The 27,805-nt window shown below is 42.9% G+C and overlaps 1 protein-coding gene across 2 annotated transcripts in view; it reads left to right on the top strand.

The window, feature by feature from the left end:
* Window positions 1-14,914: 14,914 nt before the first annotated feature.
* tmem39a (transmembrane protein 39A) overlaps window positions 14,915-27,805 on the top strand; it is a 69,617-nt gene continuing 56,726 nt past the window's right edge. For both annotated transcript variants that reach the window (XM_041211679.1, XM_041211678.1), the window contains exon 1: window positions 14,915-15,122. The gene's annotated coding sequence lies outside the window, so the exon portion shown is untranslated. The remainder of the gene's footprint in view (window positions 15,123-27,805) is intronic.

Below are 27,805 nucleotides of genomic sequence, written 5' to 3'. Positions count from 1 at the left end.
AAGCATGAGACTAACCCTGTGAAGTGAATGGGAGCAGCTGTCAAGAGTCGTCAATGTTCAGAGCACCTGGCAGCAGAGCCACAAAACGTTTATTGGCCTCATTTAGGTGGTCAAGCTGAGTAAATGTATCTGCAAGTCACATCACTTACCCGCCACACAACACATCACTCACACAAAGCAAAAGCAGAATTACCTGGAAAAACTCAGCAGGTCTGGCAGCATCGGCGGTGAAGAAAAGAGTTGACGTTTCGAGTCCTCATGATCCTTCAACAGAACTGAGTGAATATTAGGAGAGGGGTGAAATATAAGCTGGTTTAAGGTGGGGGGGGTGGTTGTATCGGGAGAGAAGTGGTGGGGGGTGGTGTGGTTGTAGGGATAAGCAAGCAGTGATAGGAGCAGATAATCAAAAGATGTCACAGACAAAAGAACAAAGAGGTGTTGAAGGTGGTGATGTTATCTAAACGAATGTGCTAATTAAGAAAGGATGGCAGGACACTCAAGGTACAGCTCTAGTGGGAGTGGGGTGGAAAGACTAGCAGGCCATAAAAGATTTAAAAATAATGGAAATAGGTGGGAAAAGAAAAATCTGTATAAATTATTGGAAAAAAACAAGGAAAGGGAAGAAACGGAAAGGGAGTGGGGATGGAGGAGGGAGTTCAAGATCTAAAGTTGTTGAATTCAGTATTCAGTCCGGAAGGCTGTAAAGTGCCTAGTCAGAAGATGAGGTGCTGTCCCTCCAGTTTGCAATGAGCTTCACTGGAACAATGCAGCAAGCCAAGGACAGACATGTGGGCAAGAGAGCAGGGAGGAGTGTTAAAATGGCAAGCGACGGGGAGGTTTAGGTCTTTCTTGCGGACAGACCGCAGGTGTTCTGCAAAGCGGTCGCCCAGTTTACGTTTGGTCTCTCCAATGTAGAGGAGACCGCATTAGGAGCAACGAATGCAGTAGACTAAGTTGGGGGAAATGCAAGTGTAATGTTGCTTCACTTAAAAGGAGTGTTTGGGCCCTTGGATGGTGAGGAGAGAGGAAGTGAAGGGGCAGGTGTTGCATCTTTTGCATGGGCATGGGAAGGTGCCATAGGTGGAGGTTGAGGAGTAGGGGGTGATGGAAGAGTGGACCAGGATGTCCCGGAGGGAATGATCCCTACGGAATGCCGCCGGGGGGTATGAAGGGAAGATGTGTTTGGTGGTGGCATCATGCTGGAGTTGGAGGAAATGGCAGAGGATGATCCTTTGAATGCGGAGGCTGGTGGGGTGATAAGTGAGGACAAGGGGGAAGCTATCATGTTTCTGGGAGGGAGTTTTTTGTTTTTATTTTCCTACATCACTCACACTGCTCAATGCATCACGCCTCCATCGCTCACCCAGCAGCACTCCCTGTCACTCAGGACTCACCCCTAATGTACAACGCCACACTCTCACAGACCTGCCAATGCTGCTGGCCTCACACCCATCTCTCAGTGCCTGCACATTCCTCCAATTATTCAGCTATGGCAGGCACATTATCCAAACACTCTGACACACTGTCACTGACATTCTGCCTCTCTTTGCAGGAAAAGGTGGCACACAACTGGTAAGAGAGGTACATGACCATCAAAGGACCACCAAGAATCCATCCCCTCAAACAGATGGTCCTCAGGATCACCAGTGCCAAGGAGCCAGTAGCATCTAGCACTGCTGAGGCCATCCTGGATGATGGTCAGCAGCTGCCTTTTGCACTTTCTCCACTCACTCCTTGCCCTCATCTGAAATAGAATAAAATAGTAACTTCCAACAGAGTGACCATGTATCTTCTGCTTTCCTCATCACAACACCCATTCCCTCACCCCTCTCCAACTCTTATGCTTTTCTGCTTACAGATGGCCAACAACCGCTAGCTGGTCAGTCCCTGCAGCCTCAGGCAAGAGGACAAGAAGAGGAAAGAGCTCTGAGAAAGAAGTACCGTCACTTGACCCAACACCCGCAACCATCAGCTCAGACACTGGCACTGTGTGAATGTTAGACCATGGTTTAGAATCAGTTCTGGGCATGGTCAGCCACCAGCCATGAGTGGGCTGCCGCCATGCCAGGTAGATGGGTCAGTTTATGTGCAAACTCCCCAGAGGGCCAGTTGCACATTAGTTCTGCAGCAGGGAACTCAGATGAGGACCTCATTGAAGTGCATGATAGGAAACACTCCTGATGATGCACACTGAAACTCTTGATGCATTGGCAGGCGGGGAGATGGTGGAGGGGTGGTAACGTCACTGGACTAATAATCCAAAGGCCCAGGCTAATCCTCTGGGAACATGAATTCAAATCCCACCATGGCAGCTGGTGGAATTTAAATTCAATTAATAAGAATCTGAAATATAAAACTAGTCTTATCAATTGTTGATTGTTGCAAAAACCCATAACAATGTCCTTTAGGGAAGGAAATCTGCTGCTCTTACTTGGTCTGGCCTACATGCGACTCCAGACCCAAAGTAATGTGCTTGACACTTAACTGCCATCTGCAGGGAATTCAGGATGTTCAACAAAGGCCCTGCCAACAATGCCCACATCCAATGAAAGAATAAAGGGAAACAATGACCTGTCAGACAGCCTCCAGTCACTGGATAGGCGCATAGAGAAGTCTGGCTTAACTATGGCAAAAGGCATTCTGCAGAACCTGAATTAATTCCTTCCATTGTGAAAATGGTGGGCAGCACTGCTAGATTGATTCATGATGGGGTTTCTGCTGACTGCATTCTCAGCTTCCACCAAAGCACAGGCAGAGCTGTCCCAATGTATCAGTGGTGTAGTGGAAGCTCAGATAGTTGTCATGAGATACTGGCTGCTGGCAGGCTCAAATTGTTGCCATTAGGGACATACAGTTGCCATTGTGAATGCAAACCTTGTCACAGCATGCAGGCTCTCACAGCATTCCAGCAATCCAGTGCTCCAGTAGATTACAAAGGATGCAGAGATGCTGCCCCCAAGAGATTAACAGTGGATCCATGGTACACAAACCTGCTGTCCACTCCCAGGACGACAGCAGTCATGCTCCCAACATTACCGCTCTCAACAGAGCTCTTACTGTTGCCTCGCAGTCAGCCAATCCAAATTGTTGCTGTTACCAATGCTGAGGGTGCAGTCCAAAGCCAGGCCTTCAAGGCCCAGAGCTCATGGGCATCCTCCAGGTCATTTGCAGTCTCCACCAGTGAAAGCTGGTAGCTTTCCAGCAGCAAAGCTCCAGCCACTGGGTAGCACTGCATAGGAGCACTAGGTGAGGCAAGGACACTCACACGACAGATATTAAGGGGATGGATGCATAAGGGTGATTGGTTCTGCTGCTTTTTCATATTATTGATGTGTTTCTGAATAAAGTTGTGTGAAGGTTTTTGCTGTAGGCTTTTAGAGAGTGACTTTTTGATGGAGAATCGGAAATGGATGTACCATTAGAGAATAATGGATCCATGTTTGGGGTGGGCATGTTTCTTGTAATTGAAGGTACATTCCACTGTATGGTCCTCTCAATCCCTTCCAGTTGCACGTGGTGCATGTATTCTCTTCCTTTCCTCTTCCTCCCAAGGTGTCCTCCAGATCATAAAAGGTAGTGGTGGAACCTTCATAATTTTGAGGTTGTGGAAGATACAACACACCGCCAGAAACATGGATACCCGCTTGTGTATATTGCAGAAATTCCACCCCTCCACCCCCCCCCCCTCCCCCCACCCCCGCCCCCCAGCCCCCCAGCCCCCCAGACCATTCTGAACAATTTAAGCAGTGAAATGTCTGCTTTAAGAGCCTGATGGCTTGCTCCACAATGTAGTTTGTGGCTGTATGGTTTTTGTGAAGGCCCTCAACTGCACACCAACTGCACATGGGCTGATTAATAGCCTTTATGGATGAGGTATCGCTCCCTGTTGACATGGAGGGCCTGAGAGGAATTAAAAATTTGGGTCAGAGCCCCTGCGATCTCCTCCCTTGCCTCCCTCAGCAGTCTGGGACATAAATCATCTGGACCTGGAGATTTGTCCCCTTTTAAGTCTGCCAATACCTTGTCACTCCCTATATCAATTTGCTCAAGAACCTCACAGTCTCTCTCCCCAAGTTTGATACCTTCATCCTCATTCTCGTGGGTGAAGACGGATGTGAAGTATTCGTTCAACACTCCACCGATGTCCTCTGGCTCCACCAATTTGCCCCCTTGGTCCCTAATGGGTCCTATCTTTCCCTGTTTATCCTCTTCCCATTAATATACTTATAGAATATCTTGGGATTTTCCCTACTTTTACCAGTCAGAGCTTTCTCATTTCCCCTCTTTGCTCTCCTAATTGCTTTCTTAAGCTCCACCATGTACTTTCTGTACTCCACTAATGCCTCCACTGATTTGCTTCCCTTGTACCTGCTAAAATTCTCTCTTTTCCTTCTCATCGTATTCTGAATATCTCTGGTCATCCATGGTTCTCTGGGCTTGTTACTCCTTCCTATCACCCTAGAGGGAACATGTTGAGCCTGTATCTGCCCCAATTCCTTTCTGAACGCCCCCCACTGCTCATCTGTAGATTTCCCCACAAGTAGCTGTTCCCAGTCAACATTGTCTACAATGATAAACATCTATGTATTTGCATGCCTTGGGCTGACTTTGAACAATTCTTCAAGTCTGTTAACCCTGAATTAACTTATGATTGGCATGTCAATGACTGCATTCTCGATAATTTCATATAGCACTATCAGCAAGGACAAGTGGATGAATGTTTTTTGTACTAGGTATGTGTTTGCATGTGCATTGACTTAAATTAATCTGAAGTAAAAATAAAATGGCAATAAATTATAAGGCAGCAATTTGATATTCAATATTTAGAGACAGTGCTAATCACGTAAACTTCTCACAAAAATTGCTCAACAATATAAATTTTACAAGAAGGTGATCCTCAATGTACTCTTGAAAACCAGAAGAAATATTAAAAATCCTATACTCATAATGAGAATGTGAAACTTCATGTTATGTTCTTCCATTTTTTAAACTTCATTATTGGTCTAATTTGTTCAGTTACACGAAGAATATGATCTTCAATCACCACCTACTTACCAACACTTTACATTCAAAGCTCTGAGATGGCTCTTGGTATTTGAATTTCTCCTTTTACAGGGATTCAGCAGAAGTTTGGGCCTGAATTTTTTGAATGGTGGGGTCTCCCTTCCTGCCATCCAAAGAGTCGGTGGGGAACACACGCCTGCTGACTCCAAGTGCCCTGCAGCCATTTCACGCTCAAATGAGCATCACTTGGCTGCAGGTGGGAGAGACCTGGGAGGGGAGGGAGGTCCAGCGGCCACTGGATCTTAAGGAGGGGGTTGGCTCCTGTATTTAGAAATGGGGCTTCTGATGGAGGATCCCCCTTCCCGCTTGGGACCTAAACCCGTTCTTTTTCAGGTTTCCCCCACACCAGGTAAATTGTCCCACCAGCCTCAAAATTGAGGCTGGCTGGGAAACAGCTCTTAAGTGGTCAATAATTGGCCACTTAAGGGCTTCAATTGGGGCAAGGGCCTTGCCCGCCCCAGCGTAAAATCGCTGCGAGGTTGGAGCGGGTGGGAACCCAGAGGGAATCCCATTCCTTCCATTTCAGCTTGCACACACTGTTGGATATTCAACTATAACAGCTACATCACCCAAGCAGATTGCATCACACTCATTGGCACACTTCCCTCTCTCCAGCAGGGTAAGGTAGCATACAGCCAGAGGCAGCAGATGCTCGTCTTTTCCTGATGGAGGAGATGGTACTTGGTATAATAGGAGTGGCCATAGCTCAGATTGTGGCCAGCGATGGGGTTGAAACAATAGAAGATGACAGTATCTTCATACCTAATCCCCACTCTTGTATTCCACATACCCCTTGTCCCTTCTGATTTAGAAGGTGCAAATAGTGTAAATATGCACCTCTTATTTTGTCCCCGCCAACCATCCCCATCTCTTCCTCACAAACCTACCCTTGTAATTTTATCATTTCAGCTATCCAAGAACTGCAACCTGCAGGCTGTGGTGGAAAAGAAACAGATGGAAGATCAAAGAAACAGTGATGATGAAGAAACACCATCACTTGATCCCACACACCCAGCCACCAGCTCAGATAGTGGCACTACATGTACTTTAGAGGGTAGCTTAGAGGTGGGGTATGCATGTGGTGAGACACCAAGCATGAGTAGTATGCAGCAAGGCACAAGGCAAAGGTTGCACAGGCGCCAACTCTTAAGACAGAGAAGTCACGCACCAGTTCTGCTGCAGTGGACTCAGATGAACAATGGGGTAGGTTACAGAAGAAGACTGATGGGTATGCACATTGAAATACTTGGTGTATTGGCAAGCCTGCCAGAAACCCCATTTGCAATATTAAAGAGCAGATTGCAGTCCAGCATCAACTTTGCACGAGGCTATGTGCAGAGCTTGGAGCCACCAAATGTCTGTATGCTGCAGTGCAAACTCAGACTTCTGTCATAAGGGATGGGAGCATGAGTAGGCCATTTGGCCTCTTATACCTACTTCAATAAGATCATGGTCAGCCGCTTATTCTGAGTCTGTGACCCCTAGTTTTAGACTCCCCAGCTAGGTAAAACATCCTTTTAGTGTGGAACTTCTCTTGTCAGCCTATGCCCTGCCTTAACAGTTGAACACACATTCAATGACAAAAAGGAATCCCCACAATCAACGCTTTTTATAAGGATCATCAACGACTTAACTGTTAGTTGCTGGACTATTTCTTCTAGGTGTTGCTGTTTTAGGTGTTTTTCCAACTTGCTAAAAGTTTCAAGTACTTTTTTGGTGATTTAAAAGCTTATGCACAAACTAGCTGCTGCCAGATATGACTGGCCTACAAGGATTTTGTCTTGACATTAAGCATGACTGGAAGAATGAGCAGAGCGGGACAACTTATTCAAAAAGGGAGGATGGGGGGGAGGGTCAGAAGGAGAGATATGGATGCCATATCTGGAGTAGTTCTTTAGGGAGCTAATCTATTTTTTAAATTTGTTCTTAGGATGTGGGCATTGCTGGAAAGGCCAGCAATTATTGCCCATCCCTAATTGTCCTTGAACAGGAAGTGACGAGCCACCTACTACTGAGCGGCTTGATAGGTCATTTCAGAAGGCAGCTAAGAGTCAACCATGTTGATGTGGGTCTGGAATCACACATAGGCCAGACCAAGTAAGCACAGTAGATTTCCTCCTCTGAAGGATATTACACTGAGAATAGTTTAGAAACTAGGATAGAGGCAGCATTTGCATGTGTTACGATATTGGGCAGCATGGTTTTTATGGCAATCCAGTAATTTCATACGAACATAGGAAAAAGGAGCAGAAGTAGGCCATTCGGCCCCTTGAGCCTGCTCCACCATTCAATAATATCATGGCTGATCTGCTTGTGTTTCGAGTTCTACATTCCCATCTAACCTTTGACTCCCTTGCCTAACAAGAATCCATCTACCTCTGCCTTAAAAATATTCAGTGGCCCCGCCTCCACTGCCTTCTGAGGCAGAGAGTTCCAAAGTCACACAACCCTCTGAAAGAAAAAAACTTCTCCTTGTCTCTGTCTTAAATGAGCGACCCCTTATTTTTAAAAACTGATCCCTAGTCTAGGTTCTCTCACAAGAGGAAACATCACATCCACCTTGGCAAGACCATTCAGGATCTTCCATGCTTCAATCAAGTCACCCTTCACTCTTCTAAATTCCAGTGGAAATAAGTCCAGTCTGTCCAACCTATCCTCATAAGGCAACCCGCTCATTCCAGGTATCAATCTAGTAAACCTCCTCTGAACCTCCTCCAATGAATTTACATCCTTCCTTAAATAAGGAGACCAAAACTGCACACAGTATTCAAGATGTGGCCTCACCAACGTTCTATATAACTGAGGCATAACATCCTTACTTTTATGTTCAATTCCTCTTGTAATAAAGGATAGTATTCCATTACCTTCTTGATTACATGTTGTACTTGCGTAATAGCTTTTTGTGATTCATGCACAAGAATACCTAGACTCTTCTACACCTCAGGATTCTGTAGTTGTTCTCCATTTAAATAATACTCTGCTTTTTTATTCTTCCTGCCAGTGAACAACTTCATATTTTTCCACATTATACTCCATCTGCCAGATTTTTGCCCACTCACTCAACTTATCTATATCGGTCTGCAAACTCCTTATGTCTTCTTCACAACATACTTTCCTACCTCTCTTTGTGTTGTCTGCAAATTTAGCTACCATCCTTTTGCTCCCCTCATCTGAGTCATTGATGTAAATTGTAAAAAGTTGAGGCCCCAGCACAGACCCCACTAGTACATCCTGCATGTCAGGCAAAGACCCATTTGTGCATTCTCTCTGTTTTCTGCCTGCCAGCGAGCCAGCTAATGCTCTATCCAGGCTAAGATGTTAACCCCTACACCATGAGCTTTTATTTCCTGCAATAATCTTTGATGTGGCACCATACCAAAATCCTTCTGAAAATCCAAGTACAGTACGTCTACAGGATCCCCTTTATTCACGTCACATGTTACTGCTTCAAAGAACGCTAATAAATATGTTAAACATGATTTCCATTTCATTTTTTTATTAATGAGACTAGCACTTCATTCCAGATTTATTAACTGAGTTTAAATTCTTCCAGTTGCCATGGAGGGATTTAAACTAATTTTTAGAGCATTAATCTGAGTCTGTGGATTACTAGTCCAGTAACATAACCACCATGCTACATCCTCCTATTGGAGAACATATTGCTAGAGTTTCATGACCCCCGGGAAGCCCCTTTGCACACTTGCATCCAGAGTCATGTAGCAGCAATCTGATATTTCATGTCAATAAACTGAGATTGAATGGCCTCAGTCTGAGTTCCACTGCAGCTCTCAGACCTTTAATAGATGCTGCATGTGCAGCAATGGTAGCTGAGGCATCAACCTTCAGGTGCTGCATCATGTTTGACTCCAAAGGTGTGTTGATGGAGGTGGCTACCTTTTCCATGTCGGAAAGAATAGACTCCAAGCTCTGTGTAAAACCCTCAGTCAAGTTGGTGCTGGAGTCCTCCATGCTCATTGACATTGAATGCAGGCTTTTCTGCAGGCTTCTCAGTACATCAACCCTTCTTCTTCAGCTTGGTCTAATAAAGTCTGAGTCCACTGCAGCAGAACTCTATTTGCAGACCTTAGCCCCATATTCCTTGATACCACCTGTACCTGCACTATCCTTTCCCCAACCCTGGCTCCTGCACATTCGTGTCTGGTATCAAACCACATGCAAATGCTGCCTCTATCCTAGGTTCTAGGATAAATTATTCTCAGTGTCAATATCTGATTTAACCTATGACTCTGAAATCAGGAGCTGGTGGACGTTCATCTTCACTTTCTTCTGGCTCTTCCTTCACTGCTTAGGCAGGTCCTAGTTCTTGAGTATCTGAAATGAAAAAGGAACAAAGGTTGGGTTGCATTGAAATGAGAAGAAGTATGAAGTGCATGCTTACTCCATTAGCAGCTTGTAAATCAGAGTGATTGTAGGATGAGAGGGAAATGGAATGTGAGAAGATGAATTAGATAGGATAACGTCATTTTCAAAGTCTTCATTTCCACTTGTGGTTACAGCCTCAGCAATGGCCCTTCTCATAGTAGCCAGCACTGTCTCCTCCATGTATATTAGTGCAGGCAGGTTCATGTCTCCCACTCTGATTAACATCCTGCCTCCAGTTATTGTCACCTTCTCCTGCAAATGGAAAGTGTGTCAGTGAGTGGGGTACAATCTGTTTAGCTGATGTGGCTGTTATGAGTGAATAGCTGACAGTTTGTGCAAGCTGTGAGATATGAAATTTGAAGCTTGCGACAGTGCTAACTGTACAAGGATGAGATGGAGCATATGAATGTTAGGTATGAGTATTGATTGGTAGACATTGTTGGCTCCTGAGTGATGGTGGTGTGACAAATTGAACAGATTCTGAGACTACTGGTGCAATTCACAGGATACAGCATTCAGAATCTTAGAATTATTACAGCACAGAAGGAGGCTATTCAGCCCATTGTGTCCGTGCTGGGTCTCTGCAAGGACAAATCAGCTAGTCCCGCTTCCACAATATTTTTCCACAACCCTGAAATTTTTTTCTCTTCAGATGCTTAAGCAATTCCATTTTGAAAGGCATGGTTGAACCTCCCTCCACCACATGCTCAGGCAGTGCATTCCAGATCTCACCACTCACTGTGTAAAAATGTCACCTTTGTTTCTTCTGCCATTCACCTTATATTGGTGTCCTCTGGTTCTTGATCCTTCTGCCACTGGGGACAATTTCTTTCTACTCTGTCTAGACTCCTTATGATTTTGAACACCTCTATCAAATCTCTTTGCAACCTTCTCTTCTCATATGGAGGACAACCCCAGCTTCTCCATGCCCACATAGCTGAAGTCCTTCATCCCCTGAACCATTCTCATGAATCTTTTCCACACCCACTCTAAAACCTTCACATGCTTAATTTCAAGTTTATAACCTTTCATCAGAACTGAAAAATGTTAGAGATGTAACAGATTTTAAGCAAGTACAAAGGCAGAGAAAGGAAGATAGGGGAAATCGGTGCAGACTTGATGGTCTTAAGGGCCTCTTCTGCACTGTGATTCTGTGAAGGGAAAAAAGGGAAGATCTTTGATAGGGTTGAAGGCAAAAGAAATTAAATGACCAGAGCGATGATGGTGTAAAACAACATGGGATGAGAAAAGGACAAGTGAAGAAACAGAAGACGTGTCTAGAGGAAGTGCAAATGGAACTAACAGAATTATCAACAGCTGCCATCACAAAACAAACAAAAACAACAGAGAAAAATACAACAAGAAAAAGACAAAAATGGGGGCAGAGATTATGATCTGAAATTGTTGAAGTCAATATTGATTCCAGAAGGTTGTAGAGTGCCTAACTGAAAGATGGGGGGGCTATTCCTCAAGCTTATTTTGAGCTTCATTGCAACAGTGTAGGAGGCCGAGAGCAGAAAGATCAGAGTGGGAGTGGGAAGGGGAATTAAAACGAAGCTCAGGGTCATGCATGCAGACTGAACGAACGGGTTCCACAAAGTGGTCACCCAACCTGTCTTTGGTCTCCCCAATGTAGAGATCACACCATGAGCAATAAATGCTGTATATTAAGTTGAAAGAAGCACAAATAAATTACTGTTTTACCATGAAGGAGATGGTGTGAAGGGAGGAGGTGCTGCATCCCCTACATTTTTGTGGGAGAGACAGATAGCAGTAAAGGGAATGCAATAAGGCCTAAATTAGGTTTACTGTGCATTTATGTGAATGCATCAAGTGTGGTTAAAAAAGAAAAATTGTTGAGCTGAAGGCAAAGATAACCACGTGGGAGTATGATATCAAGGCAATAACAGAGATCTGGCTCAAAAAAAGGGTACTGGACATTAAACATTCCTTTTTCAAAAAAGTGTGTAAGGATAAGGCCGGCAGCCAATATCAGTTTAACCTGAGTATTCAGAAAGCGTTTAGATGCTGCAACGTTGGATAAAATGCTGGGGAGGCAGTAGCATAGTGGCATTAACACTGGACTAGTACTCCAGAGACCTAGGGTAATACTCTGGGGACCTGGGGTTCAAACTCCACCACAGCAAATGGTGAAATTTAAATTCAATAAAAATCTGTAATTAAAAATCTGATGATGACCATGAAACTATTTCTGGTTGTTTTAAAAACCCATCTGGTTCACAAATGTCTTTTAAAATGCCCTCTGAACAAGGGCAATTGGGGATAGGCAATAAATGCTGGCCTAGCCAGTCAAGGAAATATATTAAAAAAACTGCTTGGGAATTTATCACATACAATGATGCAACTTTCAGCATCTTAGAAACTGTGGCTTTAAGCCACTGGAATGTTGCTTCAGCCTTTTCATAATTCAATCAGAGGTTTTCAGCCAGTAAATACATAGTCATTTTTGATATGAAGCATGGCTTCGTAACAATATTAACGACCTAGATTTGGGTAAGACCATAAGACATAGGAGAAGAAATTAGGTCATTTGGCCCATCGAGTCTGCTCTGCCATTCAATCATGGCTGATAAGTTCTCAACCCCATTCTCCCGCCTTCTCCCCGTAACCTTTGATCCCCTTACCACTCAAGAACCTATCTATCTCAGTCTTAAATACATTCAGTGACCTGGCCTCCACAGCCTTCTGTAGCAATGAATTCCATAGATTCACCACTCTCTGGCTAAAGAAGTTTCTCCTCATCTCTGTTCTAAATGGTCTTCCCTTTACTCTGAGGCTGTGCCCTCGGATCCTAGTCTCTCCTACTAATGAAAACATCTTCCCCATGACCACTCTATCCTGGCCTTTCAGTATTCTGTAAGTTTCAATCAGATCCCCCCTTATCCTTCTAAACTCCATCAAGTATAGACCCAGACTCCTCAAACATTCCCCATATGTTAAGCTTTTCATTCCTGGGATCGTTCTCGTGAACATCCTCTGGACCCTCTCCAGGGCCAGCACATCCTTCCTGAGATAGGGCCCAAAATTGCTAACAATATTCTAAATGTGGTCTGACCAGAGCCTTATAAAGCCTCAGCAGCACATCCCTGCTTTTATATTCTAGTCCTCTCGAAATAAATGCCAACATTGCATTTCCCTTCCTAACTACTGACTCAACCTGCAAGTTAACCTTAAGAAAATCCTGGACTAGGACTCCCAAGTCCCTTTGCACTCCAGATTTCTGAATTCTCTCCCCATTTAGAAAATAGTCTATGCCTCTATTCTTCCTACTAAAGTGCATGACCTCACACTTCCCCACGTTGTATTCCATCTGCCACTTCTCTGGCCATTCTCCCAACCTGTCCAAATCCTTCTGCAGCCTCCCCGCCTCCTCCCTCCACCTATCTTTGTATCATCTGCAAACTTAGTCAGGATGCCCTCAGTTCCTTCATCTAGATCATTAATGTATAAAGTGAAAAGTTGTGGTCCCAACACTGATCCCTGTGGAACTCCACCAGTCACCGGCCGCCATCCTGAGAAGGACCACCCTATCCCCACTCTCTGCCTCCTGCCAGACAGCCAATCCTCTATCCATGCCAGTACCCTGCCTCTAACACCATGGGCTCCTATCTTACTGAGCAGCCTCCTGTGCCGGACCTTGTCAAAAGCCTTCTGGAAGTCCAAGTAGATAACATCCATTGGCTCTCCCTTGTCTAACCTACTCGTTACCTGCTCAAAGAATTCTAATTCTAATCAAAGATTTGTCAGGCATGACCTCCCCTTGATCAAACCGTGCTGACTTTGCCTTATTTTACCATGCACTTCCAAGTATTCTGAAATCTCATCCTTAATAATGGACTCTAAAATCTTACCAACGACGGAGGTCAAGCTAATCAGCCTGTAATTTCCCGTCTTTTGCCTCACTCACTTCTTAAACAGGGGGGTTACATTAGCGATTTTCCAGTCCTCTGGGACCCTCCCTGACTCCAGTGATTCCTGAAAGATCACCACCAATGCTTCCACTATCTCTTCAGCTATCTCCTTGAGAACTCTGGGGTGTAACCCAGTATAGAATAGAATGGTTACAATGCAGAAGGAGGCCATTCAGCCAGTCGTGTCTGTGCGCACTGCAAAAGCAACAGCTGTACAAATGTTCTCTATTCGGATAATTAACGGATTCCCGCTTGAAAGCCACAATTGGATCTGTCTCCACCACACTCTAAGGCAGACCATTCCAGATCCAGTTGATCCAGTGGTCCAGTTGATTTATCCACCTTCAGACCTTTCAGTTTTCCTAGCACCTTCTCCTTGGTAATGGCCACCATGCTCACCTCTGCCTCCCGACTCTCTTGAACTTTGGGGACATTACTCGTGTCTTCCACCGTGAACACTGACGCAAAGTACCTATTCAGTTCCTCCGCCATTTCTTTGTTCCCCACTACTACTTCTCCAGTGTCATTTTCCAGCGGCCCAATGTCCACTTTTGCCTCTCTCTTACCCTTTATATATCTAAGCCAGGACACAATTCAAATTTTGCATATGACACAAAACTTGGAGGTATTGTGCACTGTGAGGAAGAAAGTGATAAATTTCCAGAGGACATAGACTGTGGGACACATGAAATTTAATGCAGAGAATTGTGAAGTGGTACATTGGAGCAGCTGGGACTGACCTTTTTTGAGAAGTTAAGATTTAGAGGAGGTTTGACAGAGATGAGCTATCTGGGCAGAGTATAGAGGGAAAAGGCTTTTCCCATTGGCAGAGGGGTCAAGAATCAGAGGACACCAGTTTAAGGTGAATGTCAAAAGAAGCATCAGTGACACAATGAAAAACTTTTACTCGGGGAGTGGTTAGGATCTGGAATGGTCTGCCTTAGAGTGTGGTGGAGACAGATCCAATTGTGGCTTTCAAGTGGGAATCCGTTAATTATCCGAATAGAGCACATTTGTACGGCTGTTGCTTTTGCAGTCCGCACAGACACGACTGGCTGAATGGCCTCCTTCTGCATTGTAACCATCCTATTCTATACTGCCAGACATGCCGAGTATTTCCAGCATTTTCCGTTTTCGTTTCACATTTCTAGCAGCTACACTGTCTTGCTCTACTGTTTTGACAAGAAGGAGCTCAACAGGTTTGTCCCCACCCTCGACCGCGCACAGCCTCCATTCAAAACAGCTCGAGGCGGATCGGTTCCCGCAGATAAAGGAAACCCCCTCCCTCCCCCCGCCCCTCATCATCTCCACCGGGAGAGGCACATCTGCCAATCAGCCGATACCCCGCCCACTCGAGCTCCTCTCTTTGGCGCTGCTTCCGCTGTACTCGAATCCACTGAGGTGAAACACAAACTTAACTGCCGGAAACACGATGCGATCATCGGATAACTGACCAATCGGCGTGTGAAACACTCTGTCGCTCCCTGTGTTTCCACCAATCAACGTGTACATCGTGGGCGGGATTTCCGATATTAAGCTTGGTTGCAGTGCAGTTTAGGGACCGCCACGTCGTCCAGCTGATCGGTTTGTGGTCGAATTTAAACAATTTTTGGGAGGGGGGCGAGTATTCAAACTAATGTAATTTTCCCCCCTTTAGGAGGCTGATGTTTTCGTTTTGATTGAATACTCTTACGGCCCTGAGTCGATCGTTGTGAAACGGTCTCATTCCCGGAACATTGATGTGTAAGTGTCTGCAGAGCAGTTCTGTGCTGCATGGTCTCAATGTGTTTAAAAGATCAAAGAACATTCTTCAAAACTTTCAATGCTTCCAGAACTTTTTTTTCCTTATATTTTACATAAAACCTTACGTTTGGGATCCAGTTATTTATTTTCTTAATTTTGTTTTTTGTGATGATATAGATGTTGCAATTTATTTTTATCTTTGTTTCTGAAATTTTGTTTGCAGAAATGCTTATTGACTACTAAATGGTAGAAAAATCTAGTTCATTATAAGGACGTTCCAACTATTCATAGTTTACGGTGTTTAATTGCAGTTGGTAGTGACACATCTGCAATTTCAACCCCAAGAATTAAACTTGAAGTAGATACGTTTCTTCCATAAACGATGAGCTGAAGATAGCGTTGATTTGGAAACTGCATTAGTCTGTCTGAAATACAACAAAAGGGTGCTGATGTTATGTAATTGTTGTTGCAATTCCCTCTTCTTCTCACCCACCCTTCCCCAGCCACCATGAGACCAAAAAGATTTGTGTTGATCCATAAATCAAGCATAAACAATTGACTTTAATTACAAAAAATAAATATATAACTTGAAATAAATGATTTTTTTAGAAGCCACCTTGATCTCCCGAATTGGAAACGGGTGGTGCAGGAAAGAGGGAATGCAATAAAGAGTCACCAGAATGATGCTTGGAATGTGGTATTATGAAGAAATGTTTGAAAAGCTGGCTCTTTATCACTGTAATGGGAAAATTAAGGGAATTTAAAGTATTTTCAAAACTGAAAAGTTTTGAGTGAATAATGTAATGCAAGATTTCGTCATCAGTTGTTGAATTGGGTGAATAAACTGAGAATTATCACTTTTTAAAAAAAAAAATTATTAGAACTGTTTATCTACCTGAGTTATTAGAATATGCTTTATGACAAGTGGCTTTTGGAGTGGAGGTTATTGCAATAAAGGGACCTTGATTAAGTCTTTGAAAAACAAGTACATAAAAGTATATAGAAAAAGACCTGGAACATAGGAATGGAGTAGATGGTCTAAGGCCTTTGACAAGGTGCCGCACAGGAGGCTGCTCAGTAAGATAAGATCCCAAGGTATTAGAGGCAAGGTGCTAGCGTGGATAGAAGATTGGCTGTTTGGCAGGAGGCAGAGAGTGGGGGATAAGGGGGTCCTTCTCAGGATGGCGGCCGGTGACTAATGGAGTTCCACAAGGGTCAGTGTTGGGACCACAACTTTTCACTTTATACATTAATGATCTAGATGAAGGAACTGAGGGCATTCTGGCTCAGTTAGCAGATGATACAAAGATAGGTGGAGGGACAGGTAGTATTGAGGAGGCGGGGAGGCTGCAGAATGATTTAGACAGGTTAGGAGAATGGGCAAAGAAGTGGCAGATGGAATACAATGTGGGGAAGTGTGAGGTCATGCACTTTAGTAGGAAGAATAGAGGCATAGACTATATTCTAAATGGGGAGAGAATTCAGAAATCTGGAGTGCAAAGGGACTTGGGAGTCCTAGTCCAGGATTTTCTTAAGGTTAACTTGCAGGTTGAGTCGGTAGTTAGGAAGAGAAATGCAATGTTGGCATTTATTTCGAGAGGACTAAAATATAAAAGCAGGGATGTGCTGCTGAGGCTTTATAAGGCTCTGGTCAGACCACATTTAGAATATTGTTAGCAATTTTGGGCCCTGTATCTCAGGAAGGATGTGCTGGCCCTGGAGAGGGTCCAGAGGAGGTTCACGAGAACAATCCCAGGAATGAAAGGCTTAACATATGAGGAACGTTTGAGGAGTCTGGGTCTATACTTGATGGAACTTAGAAGGATGAGGGGGGATCTGATTGAAACTTACAGAATACTGAAAGGCCTGGATAGAGTGGACGTGGGGAAGATGTTTCCATTAGTAGGAGAGACTAGGATCCGAGGGCACAGCCTCAGAGTAAAGGGAAGACCATTTAGAACAGAGATGAGGAGAAACTTCTTTAGCCAGAGAGTGGTGAATCTATGGAATTCATTGCTACAGAAGGCTGTGGAGGCTAGATCATTGAGTGTATTTAAGACTGAGATAGATAGGTTCTTGATTGGTAAGGGGATCAAAGGTTATGGGGAGAAGGCGGGAGAATGGGTTTGAGAAACTTATCAGCCATGATTGAATGGCGCAGCAGATACGATGGGCCGAATGGCCTAATTTCTGCTCCTATGACTTATGGTACCATTTGAAGAGCTAGTACTGGAGCAGTCATGTGCCTAAAGGCCCCTTTATAACTTCTATAGTTCTGTGAAATAACTGAGCAGTGCAGGTTATGTTTCCTGTCACTTTATCACAATATAAATTTTTTTTAATGTATAGTGTTATTCATTTTTGTCATTAGTAAAGGTCAATCATAGTGTTTATGAAAAATGTGAAAGACCTAAAGAAGTGTACTCTATATGGTATATTTTGGGTTTGTCGCCAATTATCTCAAATCTGTATTCATTAGTTTGGTTTTGAAAAATGATTTTAACATTATGGTTTATTATTTCTGTTTTGATAATGACTGGAATATTGGGTACATTTAAACTTCTGTTTTGGTTCAGATATGGGTCGATCTTTTACTCTCAAAGTTTCATGGGTTTAGTAAATGTTTTATTTCAGCCCAGTGACCACAATCTAATGTTAACCATAGTTGTCTAGATCTTGAGCTGGTCCTAATGTTAGCTGAAATGTCTAACCATTGATATATTCAATTTCCAGTTTGAGGTCCCCAACTTGAAAAATGGGGAGTTTAATTAGTGAAATATGAGCCAACAGACTCTAAGCATTTTTTTCTAGATTGGATACCTGTTTGTACTGTAAACTCTTGTTCCTCTCATTTGATAAACCTACCTTGTTAGTATGTATGTGAGGCATTTTCAGCAGCAGGTTGAGCAAAATGCAAAATTTAACATTGCAGAATCACAGTGGTTACAGTATGGAAGGAGGCCATTTGGCTCATCCTGGCTGCACTGGCTCTCTGAAGGAGCAGTTGACCTAGTGCCACTCCCTGGCCTTCTCCCTGTAGCCCTGCGTGTTCTCCTTTTCAGGTAATAATCCAAATCCCTCTTAAATGCCTCAGTTGAATCTGCCTCCATCACACACTCAGTACATTCCAGATCCAACCACCTGCTGCATGAAAATGTTTTTCCTCGTGTGTCCATTGCTTCTTTTGCCAGTTAGCTTAAATCTGTGCCCTCTTGTTCTTATCCTTCCACAAATGGGAATAGTTTTCCCTATCAACCTGATCAGATTCCTCATGATTTAGTATAACTCTTATAAATTCTCTTCTCCAAGGAAAGCAATCCCAACCTCTCCAATCTTATTCCTGGAACTGTTTTCATTAATCTTTTCTGCACTTTCTCTAATGCCTTCACATCTTTCCTAAAGTGTGCCACACCGAACTTGGCACGATGTTCCAACTGAGGCCGAACCAGTGTTCTTTGCAATTTTAACATAACCTTGCATTTGTACTGCTGCTCAGTGCTACTCAAAATGGAGATAAAATAGCTAAATTCAAGGGTAAGTAAGTTTGTTTTATTTAGTTTTTTTGTAAATGATGCACAATGTCCAAAGTACACTTAAAAAAAAAAAGCACTCAAAGGATGACTGGAACACTTCAATCAGTACTTGAGAGCGAAAGAATGAACAGTTTTTAGGTCCATTTGTATGTGGTGTGTGAGTGGGTGGTGAAGAGTAGTATGGTGGGAAAGAAAAAGAATGTTGTGAAGATTCACTGGAATGGTCAAGAAGCAGGTGTGCTACCAGTCTGTGTATGGAACCTGCATCATCTATGATGGCAAAGGCTCTGGTTGTGACATTTGCAATAAACAACATCTATCTTTTTATTCTGACAGATCCAAATTGCAATGGTTATATCAGAAAACAGAAACTGAATTACTTTATTTTGCCAAATTTTACTTGTTGAAAAGTGTGATGGGTGTATGCTCTTCCTGTTGCTGCATTACTAGAATTCACATTGGCAAATTGAAGACCTTTAATGCAAAAGGAATAATGTTTTAGAACATAGGAACATCTGTCCCTTGGATTTTTGTGAAGTGACTGAATGACTCGGTCCCAGCTTTTTTGGGGGAAGAGGTTCAGAATTCTAACATTCCTGTGTGTAAGTGCTTTCTGATTTTGCTTCTGAACAGCCTAATTTTAATTTCAAGACCTTGTTCTCAATACCCTCACTAGAGGAAATAATTTCTCTGTATTTATGTTGTCAACATTTTTTTTAAACATCTATATCAGGTCACCCCTCAATTTTCTATACTCAAGTGAACAGAACTTTGTTTTATTTCCTGGCCCTATACGTTCTGAGATTGGATGTAATTGATTACCTGTTCTGTTACAAACTCCTAAGTGATATGTGATTGGCCAGGCACAATCTGTACTCCAAACAAAAGCTCAATTCTGTGTTGTAAAAGACTCTACCATTATAAAGTATGGGACTTTCTGCCTGTAGAATTGAGTATTAATTTGTACCCCAGCATTTAGTGGCAAGTGTGACACACCAATCTCTGCAGCTTGGACTTTCTATGTTGGTTGCTTCCATGTAGTGGAAGAGGAAAAAACATAATAATTATGTTATCTTACAATGCAGGATTTCCCATCAGTTAGTATTAAGTGGAGTATGGCTGAGATCTGAAATTCAATAATATGGAAAAATCAAACCTATATCCTATAGCTTTGTGGAACAACACACTGATGCCCAAGCATGTTGCATCTTTGGATTCTGGGATGTGAATGGCTTGAAGGCAGAATCTGTACAAAAATGATGGGACAGTTGTGGCACAGAAGAGAATCTAGCCTGATATACGTGGGACTATGTGGTAACAGTGGATGTCTGCTACCTAGCAGGAAGGCTGCTGTGCTTTTCACTCTTGGCCTGCTGTAAATTTTTAAAATATATATTGTCACTGGTATTGGTGTTATTTTGCTGGTGTAACTGCATGCATTCTGTAAGTACAATATAAAAGCAAGAGAATAATTGAGTTTGACTTGGCTTTTGTAGTATATGATAAAGGCAAGAGTGGGTTCTCACAGAAGTATTAAAGCTGCAACAAAATAGATATGAGAATATAAATGAATTGTCTAAACTTTAAATTTAAAGAAATTGGGATGGGCAGCAGGATCCTTCACTTGACATTGCATGAAGCGAATAGTGATTTGCAGCCAAGTTATTTTAAATAACTTTCATTACTGCCATTGAAGCTCCACCAAGCAAATTGCTATCTCTCCAACATCTCAATATTGCAATCCGGGCCAGTAACTTTTCATTTAAAGTAGACACAGTTTGAAATCCCAGTTTTTTTTTCATTCATGGGATGGGATGTGGGCGTTGCTGGCAAGGCCAGCATTTGTTGCCCATCCCTTGAATTGACCTTGCTATTAAATACATCAATGATTAGACCTTTCAGAGGGCAGTTAAGAATCAACCACATTGCTGTAGGTCTGGAGTCACACATAGATCAGACTAGGTAGGGATGGCAGATTTCCTTCTCTAAAGGACATTAGTGAATCAGATGGGTTTTTACAACAGTGATTGCTATTACTGAGACTAGCTGTATATTCTAGATTTACTAACTGAATTTAAATTCCACTGTGGTGGGATTTGAACCCATGTCCCCAGAGCATTAGCCTGGGTTTCTGGATTAGTAATCCAACGACATTACCACTATGTCACCGTCTCCCCACTAAATGAATAATGCAGGACCTGGTTTACTGCTAGTTACCCACTAGAGAATAGTGCTCCAAGATTCCATGGTTTTAAACAAACAAAATAAACTTTACCACACAAAGTTGGTAAAGTAAAACAATTTACAATATCTGAATTAACAAGGTAAATATGAACTAACAGGCAAACTATGGTTGAACACACCACACTGCACATTAAATGGCAGATGTGATCAAGACAGATCCCACAAATTTCTCTGCAACCCACCCATTCATCAGTGACCACTGAGTCTCAAAATCTCATTAAAACTGTCTCCCTCACGAGGGATTTCAACTCTTCACTTTTGAATTTCCTCAAAAGCCGTTTTGACTTGGACTGCCGCAATACTTGCTCACCTCCTGATGGTTCAGTCTCTTCTGAGATTGCATCCCACGGGGTTCACAAAACTGCACTTCTGCCTCTAATTACCAACACAATTCCAGCTCTTTTGCAGATTGCTAGCTTCACTAAGCTCGCACTGCCCTAGAGTTTCTCTGAACTCCGGTCTCTCGGCTGCACTGAACTATAAATGGCTACCAGGGCTTCTTCTGAGCTCTAACCTTCTCCAGCATGGAACCAGTGACTACATACCACCTCCTCAGCCCCTAGGACTGCTAACAGCTCCCAGGGCTGCTCTGTAAGTTACAAACTACACAAGGTCCATACTGTAACTCTCGGTTGCACCAAAGGTTCCCAGGACTTCTTTGAACCCTTACGGCGTGGAGCATGCTAACAGCAGCACCCTTTCGGGATGTCCCCTTCCCCTGCTGCAGAACACTCTGATAAATTGAAACTAGAAAATCTTCTTAAGCTCTGTCTCCATGATGATGTGCCTTTCCAGGGTTTACTGAATGCTTTTAAACTAATTTACCTCTAACTCCCAAAACAAAACATCTGTGGACTGCATTTTTTTTTTGCAAGCAATGTAGCCATCATGTCTCCAGCTAAGTCAGCTCACCTGTTTTTTGGCTCTCACCTTTAACCCCTTAAGTGAACATGGCCCCACCCTTTTATGTGTAATAGACTGCCAGCTGCTTTAGTTGCATTTATCCCATTTTTTTACAGTTAAACTTTAATCTTACCAGAACTAAAAATTACCTCTAAAATATTAACATGAACTATAAATTAGATACTTGTCACAATATCAAGTTTGTGAGCTACTTCAGCTTTGGGATAGGAACAGGTTGAGAATTTGCTTGGTGGAACTTCAATGGCAATAATGGGAAACATTTGAAATAACTTAGATGCAAATTACTTTTCACTTCATGCAATGTAAAGTGAAGGATCCTGCTGCCCATCACAATTTCTTGCAAGTTTACAGTAATTCCAGTTTGACAGAATGCTTAAATGTAAATTGAAGTAAATCAACTTACTTTACAACCTTCTAAGACCTACTTTTGTTACTTTTGAGCTGAGGTGACTCAAAAAGAGGAGGTGCCCTTGCTAATAGAAATTCAGAATGAAGCAAGTTCTCCAATATCCTCAGCTACGCAGCAGATGGTATTCCAGGCACTGTTAATCAACCAATCAGCCTGACCTTCTAATAGAAGGGTATCAAGATTCTTTCTACTCGGCTCCATGTGACCTTGCAGAACAAAGTCTTACCAGTGATCTTTTCTGTTAAGGTGCATGTTTTTAGTTTACAAGACTTGAGTGGTACTGTATTTTACACTTGGACTTTCTTAAAACTTGGGGTCCCTCTACCAACCTAAGCTCTGTGGATTTAATGGAGAGACAGAATGTGTACTCCATACTACTACTACTTCAGTTCTCTGCCCAAAGGTAGGTCCATGCCGCAGTGCCACGACTTCCACCGTAGGTAGGGCAAGAAGGCAGGCCCTGAATCCACTCCAGCTGGAATGGGGATCGAACCTTGTGCTGTTGGCTGCAAAGGCAGCAGTCACATGGGAACACCACCATCTGCAAGTTCCCCTCCAAGCCACTCACCAACCAAACTTGGAAATAGATCATTCCTTCGCTGTCTCTGGGTCAAAATCTTGGAACTCCCTCCCTAACAGTGCTGTGGGTGTACCTACACCACATGGATTGCAGGAAGAGGCAGCTCACCACCACCTTCTCTAGGACAATTGGGGATGGACAATAAATGCTGGCCTAGTTAGCGATGCCCACATCCTGTGAATGAATTTTTTAAAAATAAATAAATCTAGCCAACTGAGCCAACCAGCCCCCAAGGATTCAGAGTTGCTGTATCAACCTGCAATTTTTACATGCATGTTGTAGTCCAGAGCTGTGAATACTGATGGTAGAGGCTCTAATTTTCTTTACAAGTTGATACACAACCTGTTTGGCCGAGTTATGAATGCACCTTCCTTGGCCACTCAACACTTAACCAGAAATCCTACAGGTGGGAGTCAGGAGAGGCAGTGCAGAAAAGCAGACCTGCAGAGGAGAAGGTGAAGCGATACTCTGCCTTGGGGCCTTCACTTACCTAGAGGGAGTTGGGATAGGTGGACCTGCAGGAGTAGGCACATGCTGAGTTTAGGGTGGTGGGGGGAGGGGTTGGTGGGGAAATCAAGTGACATCACATGCAAACTATAAGTTTGTTGGTTGTTGAGTAACTTTTGTTAGAGAATGTCTGTAAAGAACTGTAATTTAGGAAAACCATTAAAAAAAAAGTGAAATCCTGCCATTTGTGGGGCCGTGCGGGGGTGTTGTTAAGTATCACTGAAGCCTCGCAAACGATGAACTTGCTTTACAATGGGAGTCAATTAAATAGGTTCCAGCAATGCGAGGGCAGCCTTGGTGTGTGCAGTTACTGTACAGCAAATTGTGCTATGGAACTGATGGGGGGAGCCTCTTGAGTTGTAAGAAAATAATCTGCCTCTGCTTTTTTAACATCCAAGACATGTATTGAAAAGTTTTTTTAAAAAAAATCCTCATTTAAGAAAAACCCGAATCACCTCCAAAACTGGCAGACAAGCCTTTTGTATAAAAAGACAAGTAAACTGGTGGACATTTCAAAGTTGAACAGAGCCTTTATTGCGGCTCTGGACCGAGAGAGTGAGACATTAACAGGTTAATCTCTCTGGGCTGTACTTCAGCTACAACCTCCCAGGCACCGCTTCTCGTCCCTGTTGAAAAGTGCTTAAAAAATAGAATTAAACGTCCACTACCAGGACTAATGGAAGGAATCCGATTCCAGAGACTTTGACATCAAGGGCAAGATATTGAGTGCAGGGGGCGGGACCCGCTTGCCGATACGAAAAATAACATGGGATGATGTCGGGCGGAACTCCCGACGTCATGCTGCGTCACTTCAATTTTCAGGTCGGCAGGGGCACAGCCAAATCAGCTGTGCGTCCGCCGACCTGTCAACGGCCAACTGAGGCCATTTAAAATCTAATTGAGGTAATTAAAGGACCTGCCCTTCCAACTTTAAAGTTGCTGGGCAGGCTGGGACCCCTGGTGGGCTTCAGAAAAAGCATGAAACCTCATTCATGGGCGGGATGAGGTTTCCACGGGCGGGATGAGGTTTCATGTAGGTTTTTTAAAAATGTAATAAAAGTTTGATTAAAAGTGTTGGACATGTTCCAACTCATAACAGTGTCACATGAGGGGACATGTCAGGGAAATTTTATTTTTCTATATTTCACACGCCCCCGCTCCTGAATTTTTCCCTGATGGGGAGAAAATTCTGTTAAAACTTGCCAAGGTCTCTGCTGTCATAGCTAATGGAATAAGTTTCATTTAGAATAAAGTGTCTTTAATGAGAGAGAGGAAAGAAAATGCAGATAAGCAAACAATTGCCCATGCAATGGGGAATCTGGTGTGGGACTTTACTGTAACCCTTAAGAGACACCAGCAAAAGGGGAACAAAAAACGAGTGAGTCACTATTTATTTTGTTCTTAAGTGGTGAGGTTTATTAGATTACTGAGGTTTAAATTGGTAAAGTGGTGGTGAGAGCAATATTTTTTTTTTAATTAATTACTTAATTAAGACAATAAGGATGGCAGGGCAGGTGATGTGTTGTGACTTCAGAACGTGGGAACTTTTGGATACTAGTGTGATCCAGGGCAAACGAGTCTGTGGTAAGTGGAGCTTCAACTCAGAGCCATTGGGCTAGAGGCCGAGCTGTGGACAATGCGAGGGAAGGTGAAGTTATCTGGATGCTTTATTCAGGTAGGTGGTCAGAGACAGGAACGTGTGATTGTAAGTCAGGCAGGTAATGGGATACAAAAGGTAGGAGGACCCTCAGCACTTGCAATTGTACAGCTTGCAACCTGTATGGACAAAAGCAGGGGGAGGGCGCTTAGGGGAGGGGGAGGGGGAGGGGGGCGGATGAGCGAACTGACTCTGGCACCATGGCATAGGAACCCATTCAAGCAGGGGAGATTGATAGGAATGTGGTGGTAGTTGGGGACAGCATAGTCAGGGTGATAGACACAGTTCCCTGCAGTTAAGAGTGAGAATCCAGAAGACTGTGTAGGTGCCAGAGTTTGGGACATATGCTCTGAGCTGGAGAGGATCTTGCAGTGGGAGGGGGAGAATCCAGTGGCTGTGGTCCATGGTGGTACCAACAACATAGGTATGACCAGGAAAGAGATTCTGTTTAGGGAGTATGAGCAGCTAGAGGCTAAATTGAAAAGCAGGAGCTCAAAGGTAATCATTTTAGGATTATTACCTGAGCCATGAACAAATTGGCTTAGGGTAAATAAGGTTAGAGAGTTAAATGCATGGCTCAGCGATTGGTGTGGGACAAATGGGTTTTGATTCATGGGGCACTCGCACCCAGTTCTGGGGAAAGTGAAGCTGCACCATTGGGATGGTCTTCACCTGAACCGTGCTGGGGCCAATGTTCTGGTAACTTGTCTAACTAGGGTGATGGAGAGGATTTTAACCTAAAATAGGGGACAAGGGATCAAATGTGGGAAGATGTGATAATTTAAAGAGAGAAGACAAGGCAAGAGAGAGCAAGGTAGCAATAAGGGGAATGATGATCAGACTCTGGCAAGAAAGGACAAAATGTACGAACATAAGAATGAGCCAGCAGATAAGGCTAGAGTTTACGAAAATAGTAAAAGAACAGAACTAAAGGCTCTGTATCTAAATGCCTATAGCATTTGTAATAAAACAGTTGAATTAAGAGCTCAAATAGAAATAAATATGTATGACCTGATGGCTATTACAGAGACATGGCTGCAAGATTGGTGGGACCTGAATATTCAACAGTACATGACATTTCAGAAGTACAAGAGGCTAGGAAAAGGTGGAGGGGTACATCTGCTAATAAAAGATGGCTTTAGTACATTAGAGAGGGATGACCTTAATTCTAAAGGTCAAGATACAGAATCAGGGGTAGAGAAACAAAATAGTAAAGGTAGGAGGTCACTTGTGGGAGTAGATTATAGGCCCTCTAACAGTAACCATACTGTAGGACAGGGTGTACAGGAGGCAATAATGAGGGCTTTGAAAAAGCTATGGCAATAATCATAGGTGATTTTAATCTACATTTAGATTGGACAAATCTGATTGGCAAAGGTAGTCTGGAAGATGAGTTCATAGTTTTCAGGACAGTTTCTTAGAATAGCATATTCTACAGTCAACCGGAGAGCAGGCTATTCTAGATCTGGTAATATGCAGCGAGACAGGATTAATTAATGACCTCCTAGTAAAGACACCTGCATGTAACTGATCATAACATGTTTGAATTTTGCACTCCACTTGAGTGAGAGAAGAGCAGGTCTAAGACTATTGTTTTAAACTTAAATAAGGGCAATTACAAGGGTCTGAAGACAGAGCTGGCTAAAGTGAACTGGAAAATTAGGTTAAGAGCGATCAGTAGAGATGCAGTGGCAAACATTTTAAGAAGATATTTTATAATACTCAGCAAAGGCACATTCCAGTGAGAAAGAAAGACTCTAGGGTAAGGTCATGCCATCTGTGGCTAACTAAGGAAGTTAAAGATAGTATCAAATTGAAAGAAAGAACATTCAATTCTACAAAGATTATGGCAGGTAAGAAGATTAGACAGAATATATTTTTTAAAAAATAAACTGAGGGAGTAATTAGTGTTCGAGAGAAAGCTAGCCAGAAATATAAACAGAAGTGTTTCTTACAGGTATTTGAAAGGAGTAACTAAGGTGCGAGTTGGTCCTCTAGTGAGTGAGTCTGAATAGCTAATAATGGAAATAAGGAAATGGCAAATTAATTAAACAAATATTTTACATCTGCTCTCACTATAGAGGATACAAAAACACCTGTTACGACAGCAGCTGATGGTATTTGCTGAGCAAGCCAAATCCCAGAGGGAAACTTGTCTTACTGGTAACTTTTATTTTGTATTTTGAAAACTAGAGGAAAACTAGTGATCCCAGAAATATGGAATCCCAGTTACACTTTGAGGATTTTAACATTTAAAAGATTTATTAACAAGAAGAAAAAAAAACTTAAATACACAGTTAAAACAGTCTTACAAAACAGTCCTCAAAAAACCCACTTGGTCAGAACACGCAAATAAATTACTTGGCAACAGCTCTCTTAAAGATTTTTAATCATAAAAATCCAGTAATATTATCCAAGGCAAAACCTGCTGCTACTTTATTAAAGTATACCACATGACTACTCACTCTCTTCCACTTTGTTGTTTGGAAAAAAAACCAAAGGAAGCTCAGGAACAGACTGCGCCCTGAAAGCAAAAACTTTTCTAGCTTGAAATTGGATGGCTGCTTCAGATTCATAACTTGTCTCATCACAGAGTTGGCCTCAGGCCATCTTTCTCAACACAGCCAATACAACTCAACGCAACACCTTTCCTTAAATATCTTTTTTCCCTTTGATCTTAGACTCCACAGACCAGTTAGATAAAAACCTGTCAAAGGGAAAGTACTGAAATCTATTATAGAATCTATTAGGACTCAATTTTTCCAAAATATAAAAATTGTTAATGTTTTCATATTGCCTCTACTTTTGGGTAAAATAAAATTTAATAAC

This window comes from Carcharodon carcharias, chromosome 18 (genome assembly GCF_017639515.1).
Source record: "Carcharodon carcharias isolate sCarCar2 chromosome 18, sCarCar2.pri, whole genome shotgun sequence".
NCBI lineage: Eukaryota > Metazoa > Chordata > Chondrichthyes > Lamniformes > Lamnidae > Carcharodon > Carcharodon carcharias.
The sequence above is the reverse complement of the archived record's forward strand: the minus strand, read 5'-3'. Positions and strand labels throughout refer to the sequence as shown.